General features: G+C 42.7%; 1 long non-coding RNA gene across 1 annotated transcript in view; it reads left to right on the top strand.

Annotated features, from left to right (window-relative positions):
• The first annotated feature begins 4,246 nt into the window (after positions 1-4,246).
• Positions 4,247-17,535, top strand: part of LOC144243200 (uncharacterized) — a 61,043-nt gene continuing 47,754 nt past the window's right edge. The window contains exon 1 of the long non-coding RNA XR_013338568.1: positions 4,247-4,326. This is a non-coding gene — a long non-coding RNA (uncharacterized LOC144243200). The remainder of the gene's footprint in view (positions 4,327-17,535) is intronic.

Here is a 17,535-nt window from a genome sequence, read left to right as displayed (position 1 = left end):
GAGTTAGCAAATTCGATAGTGTTTTCATTTAACTTGCCTGTTTAGCCTGTGTAGAAGACAGATGGATTTTAGGAACCAACAGCAGATCACTGTACATTCAATCAGGTGGTGACTCCAATTGCAATTGCTATTTCAGATGTGTACATTTTTCACATCTTCTAGCATTTGGCATGCAGCTCTCAGAATTGCACATGCCTCTTCCCCTCTGTACATGTTAGTAAAGATTATCAGAAGCAGTGTGTGCTTAGCTGGCAGAGCTAGCAATGTACCTTCACTGAATGAACTCATCTCTAGTCCTCTGGCATAATCTAATCCACAGGTTTCTTGCTTGTCCCTCCATCCTACAGGACATCATATCGATGTATTATACTGATGGCCATTAATGATATGCTGAAGTGAGCAAGAAGTGAGTTGGGGGAAAGTGACCTAGACACTTTGATAAGACATATGTGTAACCAAGGGTGGAAATAAATCCCACAAAAATTTAGGAGCTTTATCTCAGTGAGAATTTCTAGACCCCAAAGCATGCTGAAAGAGAAGTCTCTGTGTCTAGTACTTTCTCCATTATGAAGAAGATACAAAGTGCCTTTTTGGATCTTGAAGGCAGCATACACTTCATTTGGTCATGTCATCTGCATCATTTGTTGAATGACTCCAAAAGATGCCAGTTCTGAGTAGGCCCCATAACAAAAGAAGGCTCTGTAGTAGATGGCTTGGCAAGCTGTGTTGCCAGGTTGCACTTGTGATACAGAATACTGTATGACACTTCATGTGTGTCTGACACATGGATGCTATACTGAAACTTTGGCAGCTCCTTGTAAATGAACCAGAGGGAAGACCTTTAGGATTCTGGAGCATAGCTATGCCATTCTGTAGATAGCTATTCGTTTGAAAAATAGCCTTCAGCTCATTACAAGCCAGTCTCTATGTCTTTATAGAGCAGAGACTGAACACTTAACCATGGAATCCATACTGTCCATCATGAACTGAGAGTTTCTGACAGACCAAGCCATGAAGTCGGGCATGCACAGCTTTCAGTCATCAGGTGGATGTTACATGTACAATATCAGTCTTGGGCAGATCCTAAAAGTCACACGTAAATTATAAAAACAAGTGGCTCAGATTCTCATAGCTCCTAGTTCTGCTTTATTGCCTCCTCTTTTTCAACCTCCACATACCGCATCACTGGGGATTCCTTATGGCCAGCTTAATGATAAGAAAAACTTCCATCTTACCTTATACAAGATTGCATAACATGGTCATCCAAAGATGGATCAAGTAACACATGGGATTTTGTAATGCTACTTTAGGGAGAGACTTATTCTATCTTTGGTCATGTGATGGTAGCTGCATCATTTTGGGTGAAAACATAGTTTTAATCATCCTTATTTGGGAGTTAAAAATGATTTAAGGCGTGCTTGGTGGCTTAGTCAGTTAAGCAGACAACTCTTGATTTTGGCTCAGGTCATGATAACACGGTTTGTGAGGTTGAGCCCCATGTTGGGCTCTGCACTGACAGCACGGAGCCTGCTTGACATCCTCTCCCTCCCTTTCTCTGTTCCTCCCCTGTTTGTGCACTCTCTCTCTGTCAAAATAAATAAATAAATAAACTTTAAAAAATAACTTCAAAAGATATATATGGATATCTCATTGAAAAAGGGTGGACTATGGTGATTTTGTACAGTGGCAAGTTGGCTAAGCTGGAAATATGTTCCCAAGGATCATTGTGTGGATCTGAGTTAGATGCACTCAAGGAGAAACTGTATGATGTTTGAAAGGTGGAAAGAAAGCAACAGCCATTACTTTCTGAAGATAGTTGTGGTTAGATGTGGTGAGAGACAAATGTAGAGACATGAGTGGATTCTAGGCTGTTCTTTCTGTTCCTCAGTAAGAGTCCATCAGACAGCTGCTGGTGGGGCCCACATTATCCTTGCTGTACCCCACTCCACATCCAGCTCATCTTCCCGACAGCCAGCCCTGCTGGCCACAAGTGAGCAAGGCCTGCCTTCCATAGCCTTCTCTACTGGCTCTTCTCTTGGGAGATGGATGTGCCTGGTCCCAGCAACTCTGGCAAATACTGACTCGTCCATTGGTGCCGTGCCTCTGCAGTTTCAATTAATGAGTCCCTCTTTTGGAGCCTTATTTCCCAAGCTTTCCTGTAACTGTACAAGGTTTTGCTTCTCTAATAAATAAGAGGTGTTGGTACCTTGAGCTTAGAAGGGAAGGAGAAAGTCACCAAATCCTAGAGGAAATGAGAGCAAATCTGGCCATTGTCAGGGGATCACAGCAGGAACCAGGTCACTGACCCTTCTGCGTTTTTCACTTTGCTACCCTGCAGGCATACACGGACACACATCTCAGTAAAAGTCTTCAGTGTCAAGTTTCCATCTCAGTGATCTGAACCTTCAGTGTAAACATTTAGGCTGAGAAGCAATTGTGAATCTGGACAGATTCACGGCTACACTTCAGCAGACAGTAGGAGCCCCACGCACCCGTCTTGGCAACCTGAGTTTGAGGAAAATTATGTAAGAGTGTCAACAGTTAAATCTTGTGTGTGGGATGGAGAGAAGAAGCTTCCAGAGTATGTCAGTAGGCGGACTGTTGAGGTCTAAATCCCAAGCAGTCCTATTAACTCAAAGTTTAGCAATAAGCAACATGTGAGTCGGGAGCCTCAGGGAAAACTGTTGAGACATGTGTCTGGTCTCCGAATGCCACGAGGTAGCTGTTTTAAAACTTTTCACCCCCTAAATAAATGCTCACGGAGCTGGGATCATAAAAGCAGTCTTCCAAGGTAAATTTGGAAATATTTCTTATCTTGACCCCCAAACAAACAAACAAATAAACAAACAAGCAAACACAAAACCCAGGTACACTGTGGGATTCCAGAAGGTCTTAGTTGCAAAGATCCTTAAACCTGAAACTTTTAGGAAATTAATTGAGCACCATTAAATGTGGCTATCCTTCCAGGGGGACTTTTTAATGTTTAAGTCATGGGGAGAACTAGTTTTACTAAACTAGAAATGTGGTGCTTTTTTAAGAACTCTGACAAAATCAGGAAATTTAAGTTCTCATCTGGGTGTTCCCAGAAGAGGCACTTATTCTCTTTAGGTCAAAGTTTATTCATCTGTAAAACAAACAGGTTGGGCTAGATCAAAGGATAGATTAATCTCCCGATTCAGCTCTAATCAACTGGAGACTTCAGAGCTGAGGGGAAGTGTTCAGGGAATGACGTCTGCCTTGGCCTGGCAGGAGCTTGTAATTGAACAAGAACCAAGCCTTTAGCCTCAGATCTTGGATGTTCAGCCTCACCACTTGCTAAGCTTTGTGACTGAGCTTCAGTTTTCTCAATTTTAAAATGGAGCTACTGTAGCACCTCCATAATATGGTGCTGGTCAAGGCTAAAAGCAGGTGTCTGTCAAATACTTAGAATAGTGCCTGGCACATGGTATGAGTTCAATGAAAGTTGACCATTAGTATTGTATTAGTATTAGTATTAGTATTAGTATTAGTATTAGTATTAGTATATGCTCCTTACTCTCTGGTTCCCAAATGCCACTCTGCTCCAATGCCACAACCAACTGGGTGCATTTAAAAAATACTGATTTCTGAATTCCAAAACTAGAGACTTTATTTAGTTCAATAGATCCAGTTTTGAACAGGAATCTGTGTTTCCAGAAAGATTTTCAGGTAATGATGACTGGTAGCCTTGTTTCACAATCCCTGCTGTAACCAACACACACACACACACACACACACACTCAGGCAAATACTCTTACACACTCCATGTATGTAATGAAGTCCATTTAAATGTGGAATTTTCATTTGAAAAAGAAAGACTAAAGACTTCTCATAATAAAATGAGTTATTTATCTATTCCCCTATCTCTTTTAAAGAGTTTGAAGTCGTAGAAAGTCTCAAAAATTATTCATCTAGGGGCACCTGGGTGGCTCAGCCAGTTAAGCCTCCAACTTTGGCTCAGGCCATGATCTCGTGGCCCGTGGGCTTGAGCCCCACGTCGGGCTCTGTGCTGACAGCTGAGAGCCTGGAGCCTGCTTCAGATTCTGTGTCTCCCTCTCTCTGCCCCTCCCCCACTCGCTCTCTGTCTTTCTCAAATATAAATAAACATTAAAAACATTTTTTAAAAAAGAGAAGTTCTTCATCTGACTTTCAAAAAGACTACAGGAAAGGCTTGCTTGGAGGAATACAGTGGAGACGTCCGGCATCTGGACATTCCTTCTGCGTGATGGCACACATCTGGCTCTTTGGAATGAACAGGACATTTCCCTTCCAGTTTCCCTCCAGATGTCTGAGGATACAGCCCAAGAGGTGAGCAATTTATCAAGCGTCACTGACTAATTAAAAGCCAGAGCTCGGCAGAAACCTTGCCGGCTTCATTATCCTCATCATGTAGAAATGTCCAGGCTTTTTCTTGCAGACACACCCTTCAATCAATCAGACAGTGTACTTATTTGCTCTCTTGGCTTTATCTGTACATGCCTGAGAGGCCCAGAACTAAGTGAGCGATTGGTGTGCATGTGCAAATGGATGTCCTGGAACAGACAGAGGGGTAGATGGTTATCTGGCTTCTATAGAATCCGAATTAAGCTAATACCATTCAAATTCCTGCCCAGCTATGTTGTGCCTTCTCAAGGTTGCTGAAATTGAATTCAAAAGCCAAAAACATATGCTAGCCCGGCTCACAGAACAACTGCCGATTGCAAACACATGGTTTAGCAATGCGTAAGATGCTCTGGGGTGACATTTGGGGTTGCTGATTAAGTGGGATAATCAAAGAAACATCATTCAGTACCCTTGCCCTTGCACACATGCTTACATCCAAAATACTTTTTTTTTTAGAAAAAGTACTAAAAAAATCACTAAATAAAATAAAAATCACTGATGAAAATACTTAATGCTCCCAAAGATGGAAATTAAACTTTGAATTTGATTGTTATAGATGTCAGTGGAAATGCCACATAAAGCAAGATGCTGTGCAGTGAGGGGTTCTTGCAGTTTTGGGCGCAATTTCTGAAGTGAGGGAGGTTAAGATCCTTGGCCATGAACAATCCAGTACAGATATCTTTAGGGGACAGCAAAGCAAACTAAATATCCTGCTGGAGATATGTCCGTTTCATCAGTCAAGGATGCGAGGGCCAAACCAAATGCCTGCACTCGGAAAATACCCACTGAGCTTAAGAAGGGAAAGGGAGGAGGTGGTCAAAGGTAGCCTGTAAACCTCCTCCAGAATCCCAGCTTGGAAATGCTTTGTTACAGCAAGGAGTGGGTGAAATCTGAACAAAGAAGGTGGTCCTGCTGGGTGAAGGAAATGAGAATGTGCAGCACAGAAATCCTTATAAAGGGTGCCAGTGCTCAGGCAATTTCAATGTTCTGGAGTATTTTCTTTTAGTGCGTGCTATTAAAAGAACCCCTGGGTGTAAGAGGTTGTGCAAGTTGGCCCAGAGCGCCCCAGGTAGGCTCTCAGGGCTCTGTGCTCAGCCTTGCTGTTAAGTCCCTGCAATTTTGGAGATTCACTCCATCTCCCGGGTCTCCATTTCTCCTTGTCTTCTTCAGCAGATTCCCTTTGCAAGAGGAATTCCTGGCAGAGTTCTGCTTCTTTCCCCTCTTCCTTCTCCCTTGTCTGTAACCACGTTCCTGCTGAATAAATCAATCCCCATGTCCTCATGGACACAAGTCTGAAACCCTTCGGGATGTACTAATGGCAGGCAGAGTGTGTGTTTGGGGAAGAGGTGTGTGGCTGGGTCTGGCTGCTGCGTGTAGATTGCAAGGGGAACAAAAACCGTGTAGACAGATGCTTTCCTCTTTCTACTTTTCTGTTGTGGAGGTTTTTCCAAGGTTCGGCCTGGTCGGAGCAGAGCTGAGCATCGGGTCATTCCTAATTCAGAAGGCAAGAAAGAAAATGCAAGCAGCAAGGATTGTCTCTTTCTCCCACCACATCCTGAGTGCCAGGCAAGCCTGGTGCTGGGGACTATGGTCTGAAGCAGCATTTCCCAAAGTGTGCCCCATCTCAGAAGGTGCCCCAAGATGACCAAGCTCTGGGCTGTGCAGGTTTGGAACAGACCTGGTTAGCAGCCAACATTGCCCAGACTCAGGGAAGGAACGTGGGTACAGGTGGGGCCCCCAGGCCATTTTCAATCTTGGTTCATTTCCCAGTGGATTCTTGCTGTGTTTCTCAACCACTTTTTTCATTGTCACCTCCCTTAGGAGAAAAATTAGCTTAAATTAAAGTTCTCCCTATTGAAGGAAATGAAATACTCAGAGGAGGAAGCTTTGGATGGGTAGCATCCAGCTTTGGAAAGCCACAAACCATTATAATATCTGTGTTTTGGGGCCCCAAAGAATTAATTTGTGCCTCAATGGGTGATGTTTCCCACCTTGAGAACGCACGCTTTGAAGGCCCAAGCATTTCAAGAAAATTGCCTGGTTTAAAGAGGCCATACTTGCCATCTCCTTTTTCTTTTCCTGAGACAGATGGGAAAAGAAACTCGTTCCTAATTTGCTTGGAACCCAATCGGGTTTGTGATAGAGATAACAGATACAATAATTATTAATGTATGGAGGGGATATGGAATAGGTTTTAAGAGGAAGGTCCAAATTTTAGTTCTGCCAATTGTTGGCTAGTTAACCTTAGGCAAGTTATGTAACCTCCCTGGGCTTCACTTTCTTAATCTGTAAATTGGAAATAGTATGACCTCACTGGGTTTTTGTGAATTTTAATAATAAAAATACATGAGAGGTGCTTAGGATAGTGCCTGGCACTATTTAGCTTTTATTGGAATCCCCATTTATTTGTTTTTTTATGATTAATTTTTAATCTGATTACCTAATTTCAGGCATGTTAAGTGATAATAAGTGTTCCCAAATAACACTTTTATGTTTTTGCTTATTGGAGGGTGGAGTGGGCGGGGTGGTGGTGCTGATTTCTCCTTTAAGGAATGATTAATGTCAGGAATTCTTGGCTCCTGTCGTTGGTAAACAGGAGTGTAGCATTTTTCTACAGCCTCCCAGTTAGGTCATTTTGGAAGCCATGAAGTTATTAGGAACCCAACTTTTAAATCTTGGCTCTATTGCTTAAAACCTGTGTGAGCTAAAACAAGTTACTAGACGTTGCTGTGTCTCAAGTTTTCTCTTCAGTGAAATGGGAGCAATCGTGCCTACCTCGCGGCGTTGTGATTGGATGAGGTAATGCATGCCAGAGCATTGTGATTTCCTTTCTAGTCCTGCTAGGGCCTCAGATTATCTCCCGAGCGTCATTTACCATCACCCTTCCTCTTGTTGGCACAACTTGTTAGCAAGAGTGTTGTCTGGTCTTGTTAGAAAACTATCTAGGGCAGGGGCGCCTGGGTGGCTCAGTCAGTTAAGCGTCCGACTTCAGCTCAGGTCATGACTTAGCAGTTTGTTGGGTTCGAGCCCCGCGTCCGGCTCTGTGCTGACAGCTCAGAGCCTGGAGCCTGCTTCGGATTCTGCGTCTCCCCATTCTCTCTGCCCCTCCCCTCCTCATGCTCTGTCTCTCTGTGTTTCTTGATAAAAAGTAAATGTTAAGAAAAAGAAAAGAAAAAAAAAAAAGCAAACTATCTAGGGCAGTCCACATGTCTTAAGTGGTCTGACTTTACCCCTAATTGTAGTCCAAGCTGCTGTAGTCCGCAGGGCGCTTCCCTGGGATGCCTGTCGGAAAGTGTGCTACCTCCTACCAGATTCGAACAAAAACATTCATGACCCCCATTGCTGCTGGCAGCCACCCTCACAGCCGCCAAGCCACTCACTTAGGATGAAGCCAGCTGGATGGGTGTGGGACAGGGAGATAGGAAAGGCTTGCATTGCTGATGGCAGTGTTGAGTCATTTATCAACCAGCTCTGATACTCTTCCTCTTGCTGTGCTTCTGGTTACGTGTCATAATAAGAAATAGCATATTCTTTACTGTGTGAGGAAGTTTGAATGCAGGTTCAAAGCCTCCCAGTGAATACACCTATTTTCCAAAAATCATTGCAACTTTGGAGTTTATTTTATCTTTTCACTCTTTTATTAATGTTTTTAAAAATTTATATTTGAGAGAGAGAGACAGAGACAGAGAGAGAGAGGTAGGTAGAGAACGTGAGCGGGGAGGGGCAGAGATAGAGACGGAATCCAAAGCAGGCTCCAGGCTCAGAGATGTGAGCTGTCAGCACAGAGCCAGATGCGGGGTTCCAACTCACAAGTGGTGAGATCATGACCTGAGCTGAAGTCAGACACTTAACTGACTGAGCCACCCAGGTGCCCCTATGGATTCACTTTTTAATTCATGCCTTCAATTATTTTTTCTGAGCCTTTGTGAGGCACCACACCACACAGTGGGAAACACAAGAATTTGATGCCCAGCCTACATCCTCAAGAAGCTTAGATTAGATATGTATCTTCCCATGAGGAGGAAGGTCATGGATGAGGTCACTAGTGGAGGAAGACCCTTCAGGGAGGGGCTCACATGAGACAAGGCACTGAGGCAGGATCACTGGGTCGAGTTTCTGAAGTACAATGGCAAGTCAGTTTGGTTGGAGAATTCATGGAAGACGGTTAAGACAAGAATCTAGGGAATCTAAAATTAGCATGGAACGAGCCTGAGGAGTTTGCATGGTTTTTTAACTGGAAATAAAAACTCACTGAGGACTTTTGAGGTATATAGTAATGGGATGAAAATAGCATTTTAGGAAGAGTAAGTTGACAGACTTGTGGGACTGAGACATGGAGGTTGGAGAGAGAAAGGTCAGTTCAGAGGGTCTATTACCTTTGTCCCCCGTCCCCGTCACTAGTCTCAAAGTGACAGAGGTGTGCAGGAGCCCTCAGTGGAACACTGCATCTGTGTGACTTGATTCTAGTGTTTCCAGTGAGTGAGAGTCTCAGGTTATCAGTAAGACCCATTCTGGAGCTAAGGCAAGGTATAAGGAGGTGAGGTATTTTATTTTGTAATGTGGGAGACTGATTTTAATTTTATTTCATTTTTCCGTATGTCAAGTGCATGGAGTTGGCTTCAACACACTCCTCGGCTCATGGCCACTGAAAGGATTGAAGAAAGTTCTCAGTTTAATATCCTGAGGTAAACAGGCCCATAATTCAGATGGCTGTCCTCTCTCTGGTCATCATCTTTTATGTTTTCATCCATATTCTTAAACGTGTGAGATAACCCACAAGTATTTAGACTATTGGCTCTGCCTTCAGTGAGGTGGGCCTGAGTCAGAATAAGGTCTACTCTTCCAGATCATCAGATCTTCAAAGCCTGAGTGTCTAATAATCACTGTCCAGTGTACTTCATGGTTTGATTCACTGAATTTATTATAAACATGGGCAACTTGACGGTCATATCATTAAATAGTGTTTATCTGACTTGAAAAAAAACTTGAGGCTTTTCTGTAACTAATTAGCAATTGCAAATATGCCCATCTCCCACTCTTTTTAAAAATTTTTTTGATGTTTATTTATTTTTCTGAGAGAGAGAGTGTGTGAGCATGAGAGGGGGAGGGGCAGAGGGAGTGGGAGACACAGAATCTGAAGCAGGCTCCAGGCTCTGAGCTGTCAGCACAGAGCCAGATGTGGAGCTTGAACTCATGAATCAAGAGATCATGAGCCAAAGTTGGACACTTACCAGACTGAGCCACCCAGGCACCCCTCCTACTCTTAATATAGATGGTCATATGTTTAGCAGTGACAATAGTCCTAATTGCTTCTTTGTAAGTGGGTATTTATTCCCTCATTTACAGATGTGACAGACATTTGACAACCTACCATGTGTTGCATCGGTTACCGAATGTGGTGGCTCAGAACCCAATTTATCCCTTCCCTTTACTGTTCAACATGTCTATCATGGCCCCTGCTCTCCTGAGACTGTTTGCAGCTCTCAGACCCCATAAATCCTTCCCTTGCACCATGCGTCAGGGCTTTTGGCTTCTGTTGATCACCTCTCCCTGAACCACTTCCCTTGTCTGCTATTTTTTGCTATTCTTCTCTCTGATGACTTATCTCTCAAATGGAATTAATCAGACTTCTGGTCTTGGGACTCTTTCTTTTTTGAAGCTATATCCCTAGCTGATTTGTCTCATCCCATGTGTCCATGATCCTCACAGCTGTCTCTCAAGGTTGACCTTTCCCTGGAGATCTGTCCTCTGCCCCCACTCTTCCCCTGGGTGTCACTTATCAGTCTTTATACGAAAAACAAAGGCATCATCTTCCCCAAATCCTCTCTCTTCCCATATTTTTGCTCTGGCTAATAGAGCTCATCACAAGTCAGCTGATCCACCCTGGGATGCATCCATGAGACAGAGGCTGCAGAAGACTCTTCTACCTCTGATAACTTGTTTCTATTGACTGAGGAGTGGGCAACAGAGGTGTTCAGAATGAAATGCTGAACATTGGTCTTCTCTTATACATAAGAATGATTGTTCCCAAAGAACATGTCTCCTTAGCTGGAGATCTTTCTGGATTGACAGAAAAAGAGGTGGAGTTAAGGCCACTTTGTCAACAGTCCATGGGTATTTTACTTCTTTGAGTGACCTCTGTCTTGGATGTCAAGAAAGAGGAATATTTGGGAACCAGTCCCATTTTGGCTATTCCTGGGAGTTTACTTGGATTAAGCACATTCAGGGGATGGAAATGGGCTTTCAGGAGAGCTCCTGCCCCTGTGGCCTCATCTGTGGGTCCCTGAGAGGAGCCATTCCAAATGGCTGTGCTGCACCCTGGTGCCTTTGCACGAATTGGTGTCTCTACTGAAAATGCTTGTTCATTCATTTATCCATCAAATATAAATAGAGAGATGACTCAGCAGCCCCACTTCTAGGTATATACCTGAAAGGATTGAAAGCAGAGACTCAAGCTGATACTTACACACCCGTGTCATTGCCGCATTATTCACAGCAACCCAAGTATCCACCAACAGATGAATGGATAAACAAAATGGGGGACATACACACAGTGGGAAATTATTCAATCTTAAAAAGAATAAATATCTGATACATACACAACATGGATGAACCTTGAAAACATTATGCTAAGTGAAAGAAGCCAGCCATGAAAGAAAAAGTATTGTACAATTCCAACTTACATGGAATATATAGAATAGGCAAATTTAGAGAGACAGAAAGTGTGTAGAGGTTACCAGGGGCTGGGGGTGGGGTGGGGAGCTATTGCCTAATGGTACAGAGTTTCTGTGCAGGATGATGAAAAGTTTTGGAACCAGTGGTGATGATTGCACAACACTGTGAGTATAATTAATGCCCCTGAATAGAACACTTAAAAATGCTTAATATGGCAAATTTTGTCATATATATTTTGCCAAAATAAGAAAATATATAAATGGAGACAGAGCATGCACCATGGTGGTTCTTAATGTCTTTGCATACCTATCTGAATTTCTAGGGCAGAAGCCTTGCCCTATCTGTGTGTCCTCTGAGTCCAGTACACAGGAAGCACAAATAAGAAGGAGCTTGAGGTTAGGTCTTGAAAAGCTGAGAGATGAGAGGCAGTGGCATGTAAGTACATCTAATCTTTTTATTTTATTATCCTGGGACTTTGGTACAGTGCTGATTAGGTCCCTTTTTGCTCTAAAAATTGTCCCCTTCTGGGACGGTGGGGGTGGAGAGAAGGGTTGGCCATGGCATGGTGAAGTGTCTTCTGGTGACAAGCTTTGGACAAACCTGGAGGATATAGGGCATGGTTTGTTGAGGGCACGCATGGGGACTGGATTTGGAAAGTCAAGTGAAGAGGGGTTGGGGATGTCTTGACTCTCAGCTCAGAGCTTTGAGGTGGAGTGGCTGAAGGCTCCTGGGCAGAGAGGAGTGCTAGAGGAGAGTGTGGGTTGGGAGAGGTGGCCTCTGGGTACCAGGTGCTGTGCAGGCTGGGCTCTGCCATGCTGCCTCCAGCAGCCACATGTAGCCTTGTGGCTTTAGTGCATGGCTAGGCACTGCCTGTGCAAAGGTTGTGATTATGTTGATCAGAACTGTCTTTCACCTGTGGGGAGGGGAAGGACGTCTCTTCTTTTTCTTCTCCAGTTTTTCCTGAAAAAAGAAAAACAAAAAACAAAAAAACACCAACCAGAACCAAAAAGCAAGGAAGTACCCCTCCCTGTGTCCTTCAAAGCACTGTGGCATCTTCAGATCTGGGTACTTGAAAGCTAAAGCTGGTCATAATTTCCGATGGACATAATGTGCATTTGAAATTCTTTTCCACATCAAATTAAATCTGTCTTGGACTGATTTCCTGGAAGTGTTTTTCATTAGAATAATAGTCCTCAGCTGAGAGATCAGATACCACAGAGAGGGAAACAGGAACAGGGAACCATCAAGTGCATCCTTGAGGGAGATACCCAGTGGTTGCCTCTGGGGAACTATTCAGGAGAGACCATCCTTTTTCAAGGCCTGCACCAGGGAAGACGTGCTGGTCTGGTAATCAGTCTGCACCAGTTACCTCAGGGATAAAGCCTTTCTTCCTCTTTCTTTCTTTCTTTTCTTTCTTTCTTTCCTTCTTTCTTTCTTCTGTCCTTCCTTCCTTCCTTCCTTCTTTCCTTCCTTCCTTCCTTCCTTCCTTCCTTCCTTCCTTCCTTCCTTCCTTCCTTTCGAGCATGAGCAGGGGAGAGGGGCAGAGGGAAAGAGAGGGAGAATCCTAAGCAGGCTCCACACTCAGTGCAGACCCCAATGCAGGGCTTGATTCCATGACCCTGGAATCATGACCTAAGCTGAAATCCAGAGTTAGACACTCACCCAACTGAACCCCCTAGGCACCTTTTTTTTTTTTTTTAAACTTTAAGTGTAAACAAAAAAGAAATTGAGTTCAACTAGGAAACCACCCACCTACCCCCCACTCCCAACCAACTAAAATCCATTTCATCCCTACTGGTTGCAATCCTGTGGTGCCAGACACATAATGGTTAGTTAGACAAAGTCCTTGAAAGAGAGTAAAGCTCATAGGAGGAAACCCCAGGGACCAAGACCAAGCTCTGGGAGTATCTGATGACTCTTTTTTCTGGTCTGAAATGTGTCCTTCTGTGGAAGGCAGATATGCACACTCTGCCTTACCTACAGAGGGTTCCAGACTGATGGAGGAAATCCTTCTGAAATTCTTTTCTCCTCCTCCTCTCTGAAACATGACTTGTTTACTGCAGGCTGGTAACGGCCTTGAGAGTGTCTTTAATCCTCAGCCAGGGTCTTTAAATATAATACATCAATAACAGGTAATTATTCGCTTTGAACTTTTTGCTCCTTTCCCCCATACCCTGCGGGGTGAGCTCGGAACTTTTAAGCACTGTAACAGATTCTTCCTATCAAAGTGTCAAAACTCATAAGGCATACGTCAAAGAATTCGTTTGCTTACTTTAATCTGCCTCCCCTCCTCCCTCCTTGTACTTCTAAGTCTCACCACAAACTTTGTGGATTACTGCGCTGAGGGCCAGTCTCCAGCCTTGAAGCTTTTCTTTAAATCAGGACCACCTCGGACCCTGAAGAATTTGCCCCCATGCACCCAACCGTGTCACCCTTAAGAGCCTCATGCCGTTGAGTTTGTTGCTCCTGGCCTGTCACGTTATTCCTGTTTCGAACGTGTCCAGGAAAATCCTGTCAAACTCAAAACTTCCTTTTGCCCCAAACCCATCTTTGATCTGAGAGGCCTGGACACAACTGGCTCTGAGCAGCTTGCTCTGTGCATGCTAGGGCCCAGGAGCTCTTTCTGCAAGCATCTCAAGGAAACAAAAAAATGGTTTATTTGTTCTGTCAGCCAGGGTGGATGATGGATGACCTGCTCTTTAGCTCTTGTGAACTCCTGGACCAGCCCTGTCCTGAAGACAGCTTTGTCACCAGGCAGCTCTTCTCATCTCTTTGAGCACTGTTTGTGGGCTGTGGATTGGTCTGCTCCATGGGAGATACATGCACAGTTCCCCGCTCCCCCCCACCCCCGCCTTTTTTTTTCTAACAGGTTTGAATAGCCAAGTGACTGCTCTAACCTTATGGCTACATCAACTGTGTTAAGGGGGTGCCAGTTTAGTTCTCTGTTCAAATGAAAAAGCTTTATTGCCCACCCAAGCCTCTTGTGTATGTATGAAGGGGTTTTCCAGACATCAGCTAAAGTGGTACACAAATGAATATAAATGCTGTTCACTCAGAAATCGAAGGCCTAGGTGTGCAGAACAGATGGTCAAGGAATTCTGTCAGAATTTCCTACCTCTGGCTCTCCCAAGGGAATGAAATCAATAGCGAACTAGGAACTCATTTTAGGTATAAGGAGTTAGCCAGATTTAACTAAAGAGAAACATTGAGGGTGTTACTTGACCTTGAGAAAGTGATCCACATTTCTATACCCCAAATAATCAAATTGGATAATTGAATTCTGTGATGTTACTCAGATGGTTTCCTTACTTGCTAAGGATAGAAATTCACTTTGAATGTAGACATAACAAGATCTAACAGGATGTTCTGGAGTCTCGCTGGGGAATAATGACTAACAAAGTGGAAACTTTCACTCTTAAATCTGATTTCATCCCTGACCTTGCTAGTGACCTTTGGCCTATGGCCTCCTCTTTCAATATCTGTTTCCCCATGATTATGATGGTTTTACAGTATCAAAGGGGCCTTTACATGTCATGAAGAACTCATATGATAAGCAATATGTTTATATTGAAGAACATTGAAGAATTTAGATTCTGTCTCTACAAGATGTCAAAATGTCCTTATTTAAATCAATGTGGTTAAAAAAAATCAGTGTCTGGATATCATGAAGATCAATGAACTAGTGGGCTGATTGTATTTTTCCTTTATCCAACAGTTATTTTGGCAACATGTGATAGAGCTTGAGTGTGTCCTGTGCATAATTAACAATGGCTGAAAAACAAGGATAAGTCGTGCTAATAACCTTCAGGGAGGGGCTGTCTGTTTGCCCCTGAATGAGCTCAGCAGGGAGGGTGGGCTGAGTTCTATAAGGAAAGAAGTCAGATTTAAAGCTCCCGTGTTTTTGAAACTTCACTGAGCAGAGGGACATCTGGTAGAGAAGATATCCACAGTTTCCTGTTCTCTGCTTTGTTATTTTTTCCCCCATTCTGATTACAGGTTAGGCTTTCACGGGCTGGCCTGGTCAGGGGCTGGGAGATGGAGAGTTATAGGAGCGGGTAGTTGATCACTTTAATTACAGGCCCAAGGGCCTTTGAGGGTATTTCTTTGGGATAATCTTCTGCAGCTTTGTTAGCATCTCAGAGGCCCGTGGGTTCTTGTCATCACCACATTGGATTCCCACAACTGGCTAGCTTTCTAGCAAAAGATCTGTCAAAAGTGTGGAATTCATCAGCATGAATTCTTAAACAAGTATGAAGAATAGCAATAAATATTGATTGATTGTTAGTTTAGTGTCAAAATGAATTCTTTATCACATTGGAATAATCTGACCATTGGGTATTAAATCACATAGAGAGTTTGACAAATTTTAATCTTTTGAGTTAATTTGTTAGTAGAAAAATAATTCAACATAAACAGAAGATAGCAGTGTCTTTTTTTTTTCCCAAGAAAAATTGAACAAAGGGGATTACTAAACTTTAGGATGAATGATTTTGATACATCTAACTAAAAATAAGTAAGAGTACATATTAAAAAGAATCTTCTGCTCTACATAGTGAATACATATAAAAGACAAAAAGAACTGGTACCAGATTCATTGACATGAAGGAATTTTAGCAAATCATAGGCACACTCCATATTGTAAACATGGGGCTCTTTAGCGTTTCACACATTTGTAGGGCTCAGATCACAGGAACGATCTTCTAGGTGAGTCGGAATATAGTTTCCAACTCTAGGTGCCATGTTTCTAGATGGATGTTATGAACTGGAGCACAACAAGAAGGCACAGGATAGTGGGGAGGTCTTGAAATCATCTCAAATAAGGGCGAGGTTAGTGTATTTTGTGTTGGAGAAGACTGTGGGGATATCACATATTTGCCTTCAAACGCTTAAAAGACTTTTTTGTAGAGAAAGGAGGAGGCCTTTTTCATAGGAGACTGACTGACATTTCAGAAAGAGAAAATTCCTTTCAGTATAGGAAATATCTGCCGAAACATAGTTTCCCAACTTTGGAGTGGACTGCCTTCTAACCGAGTTCTTGTTCACTCATTACTTATATAGGTTGGAATGCTGGAGAAGAAGTATCATGTACTGTGAGGGAGTGCGTATAAAGTGATCGAATCTGTGTATGGGTTGGTGGTTCACTGTCTCTCCTTGTCCACTTGCTGGAAGGCCCTCATCAACTCTGCTCCCATTTTACATAGTACTATTCCAAAGATAAGGTGAGTGTTAAAGGTTAAATTTTAAAAGAGAATCAAATCGTGACTTTCATATAATTTCAGAATGAACATGTGTCAAATATTGTGCTTAACTCATAGACGCATTAGAGACCCACTGGATGTTAGGACTGGTTCAAGGGGCACATATCTAGAATCAGATAAGGAGTGAAGAAACGAATTTACAGATGGATGCAAAGCTGGCAAAACTGGCCAATATCTATAGGGTGGTAATCAATGGCATTCCACTGGATATAATCTACATTTCTGTGGTTAAGAATAAGTTGTATTACTCTCAGCTAACCTTTATCTCTACTGAGTTGTGGAACAGTCTAGTCAAATGCAAACATCCACAGAGGAGTATCTGGTATTCCAATGAAAAGGTGTCCAGTAATCTCTTCTGCCTATTTCACAATCTTAACATGAGTTAACATAGAAAAAGTTCTCCCTAGAGTGCCTGGAAAACGATAAGTGTTCAATCAACATTACATATTATTATCATTGCTGTTATTTTTACCCAAGTCCTGAGCAGATGAATCACCTGGTGGTTGATGTGAAAAACTCTTTGACTAAGGTCTTGACCACCACTTTTCCCCCTTTCCCTTTGGAAGTGTACACACACCAGCTACCATCTTTCATCTCTCACAGATCCATGCTTTTTATGTTAGGAAATCTTTTTTCCGATATGCATACCAAAAACATCCTTATCCTTGATTCCTTCCAATTCCTAGTTACCGATTGTAGGAAAGTTTCTCTCTTACTCAAATCTGTAGCGAGGTGTAAGAAAAGTTCTAATGACATTCTTCAGTTAGGGAAAGACCAGACAGTAGGTTTTTACTAAAGTTATAAATGATAAATTTTAGATTCAGTTATCTCAGCAGACAGAAACCAAATATCCATTGCTTAAGAGTTGTTGAGTATTCAAACATAGACATAGGAATAATGTAATTTAGACAATTTACACAGAGTTGGCCCTTGAACTATGGGGGTTAGGAGTGCTGTGCACCTACTCAGCCAGAAATCTTCATATAACTTTTGGTACTCCCAAAACTTAACTACTAATAGCCCACTGTTGACCAGAGAAGCCTCACCGACAATATAAAGTAGATTAACACAATTTTGTTTGTGATATATATTATAGTATTATAATATGCTAAAGTTTTCTTACAACAAAGTAAGCTAGAGAAAAGAAAATGTTGAGAAAATCAAAGGAAGAGAAAATACATTTACAGGACTGTAGTATATT

The sequence above is a fragment of the Crocuta crocuta genome, unplaced genomic scaffold (genome assembly GCF_008692635.1).
Source record: "Crocuta crocuta isolate KB4526 unplaced genomic scaffold, BGI_CrCroc_1.0 scaffold26, whole genome shotgun sequence".
NCBI lineage: Eukaryota > Metazoa > Chordata > Mammalia > Carnivora > Hyaenidae > Crocuta > Crocuta crocuta.
The sequence above is the reverse complement of the archived record's forward strand: the minus strand, read 5'-3'. Positions and strand labels throughout refer to the sequence as shown.